Source organism: Chrysochloris asiatica, unplaced genomic scaffold, assembly GCF_000296735.1.
Source record: "Chrysochloris asiatica unplaced genomic scaffold, ChrAsi1.0 scaffold00006, whole genome shotgun sequence".
NCBI lineage: Eukaryota > Metazoa > Chordata > Mammalia > Afrosoricida > Chrysochloridae > Chrysochloris > Chrysochloris asiatica.
The window spans coordinates 28,210,192-28,212,780 of record NW_006408524.1 but is presented as its reverse complement, the minus strand read 5'-3'; positions in this window follow the sequence as shown (position 1 = coordinate 28,212,780).

Here is a 2,589-nt window from a genome sequence, read left to right as displayed (position 1 = left end):
CACATCTTTTCTTCCAGAACTGACATCCATGTCCACACCTTCCAGATTGAATAGGGAGGACGCTCGGGGAATAAATCTGGTAACGGTGTTAGAATAGTATTTGAGTATCTGAAAAAATTTTATAGAAGTGGGAAAAGTGAAAAGTTGGAACCAACTCCATGGCACTTAACAACAACAAAAATAATAACAAATTCAAAGAGGTTACTTCTGGAGTGTAAAGTAAGCTGGAAAAGGGAGCAGCCCTTATGGAGCAAAGAACTGATCGATTTCATTATAAACCATTTCACTGTGTAAGACTGATGAACAATTAGCTTTAAGCTAATAGCTGTAATACTAGATTTTTCTTAAGAAACATCGAGCTGAATGATACCAATCAAATTGTTCATAACAAAATTAAGACTGATTTTGAATGAGGTAGGGATCCTATTTATATTTTTTGAATCTTTGAGGATAAGGCAAAAATATTACTACAATATCATAGAAATTTTATTAAAAATATTAAAATGTGAAGGTATTGTTTCTCAGCATATACTCCATCTATATCTGTACACTTTTGAAGGCATTTCCATTTCTCTTAACTCATCCCCTCAAAAGAGTTCTGTGCACTTCAATTTATATCGTGTCAAAATGGCACTTTTGGCATCTTTGAGGTCCACAAATTGTGTTCCTTTCAAATGTTCTTTGAGCTTTGGGAACAAAAAGAAGTGTGAAGGGACAAGATCAGGGCTATAGGGTGGAATGCAGTAAGATTTTCCAGTGAAATTCTCATAGGACAGCTCTTGCTACGTTGGGAGAATGAGCAGGTAGGTAGATTGTTGTGATGGGAAAAAATTCCTGGATGCAATTTCTTGGCATTGTTTAAGCAGTGTAGTTTCCCATTGTCTTACAAGTTTTTCCTGCTGAACCCCTATAATTGTCCTATGTCCTTCCAGAAAATCTACCAAGATTACTACCGTTGTTAGGTTTTGTAGAGTCGGTTTTGACGCATAGCATCCCTTTGTATAACGGGGTAAAACACTGGCTGGTCCTGTGTCATTCTCACAACCCTTGCTGTATTTGAGCTCATAATTGCAACTTTAGTTATTGATCCATTTTATTAGGCTTTTCTTTCTTTTTTTAAGTGACCCTTTACTTTACCAAGAGTCATGCCCTTCTCCAGAGATTGGTCCCTCCTGATAACCTGTCAAAGTACATGAGATGAAGTCTCACCATGCTCAATTCTAAAGACACATTCTGACTGTAATTCTTCCAATATTGATTTGTTCCTCCTTCTAATATTCCATGGTATATTCAGTATTCTTCACCAATACCATAATTCAAAGGTACCAATTTTTCTTCTGCCTTCCTTGTTTATTGTCTGGCTTACACATGCATGAAGCAATTGAAAATGCCATGGCTTGATCCGTCCCACTAGTCTTCAAAGTGACATCTTAGCTCTTTAACACATTGAAGAGATCTGTTGCAGCAGCTTTAACCAGTGCAATGTGCCCTTGGATTTCATGACTGCTGCTTCCATGGGCATTGATTGAGGATCCAAGCTAAGTGAATTCCTTGACAACTTCCATTCTTTACTTCATTTATCATGATGTTGCTTATTGGTCCATTTGTGAGAATTTCTGTTTTCTTTATGTTGAGGTGTGGTGGTGATGATGTGCCATGGAATTGGTTCTGACTCATAACGACCCTGCATGGGGTTTCTGAGGCTGTAAATCTTTACAGGAGCAGAAAACCTCTTCTTTCTCCCATGGAACCACTGGTAGTTTCAAACTGCTGACCATGAGATTAGCAGCCTGACTTGTAACCACTACGCTACCAGAGCTCCTTTATGTTGAGGTGCAGTCCATACTTGATGGATTTTGATTTTCATCAGTAAGTGTTTCTAGTCCTCTTCTCTTTCAGTAAGTAAGATTGCGGTATCTTCATGTTGCAGGTTGTTAATGAGGTTTCTTCCAGTCCTGATGCTTGTTCTTCATATAGTCCACCTTGTTGGACTATTAGCTCAGTATGCAGATAATATAAATGTGGTGAACGAAAAAAATCGTTTTCTTATTTTAAACCATGCAGTATTCCTTTGTTCTGTTTGAATGACTGACTGCCTCTTGGTTTATGTGTAGCTTCTGCACAAGCACAGTTACATTTTGGAATTCCTATTCTTATGAAATGTTATTCATAGCTTTAGTCTTCATGCAGTTGAATACCTTTGCAGAGTCAATAAAACATATTTCTAGTATCCTTTGTTTTCAGCCTAAAGCCATCTGACAGCAGCAATAATACTCCTCATCCTACATCCTCACAAAAATCCTCCCCACTGGACCAATAAACAACATTTTTATCAACGGAGAAAAGATATAAATTGTCAAGGACTCCATTCTTCTTGGATCCACTATCAACACTCACGGAAGTAGCAGTCAAGAAATCAGACAATGTATTGCATTAGGCAAATCTGCGGCACAAGTGCCGGGGTCTGGCCCCGACATAATTGTCACGCGTGTTTGGTTCACGAGGAGGGGAGATCCAGCGGCGATAGGGATAGCGAAAGAATACACAGACAAACAGAAGAAGGGAGACAATGAGGCACCCCAAAGCCAG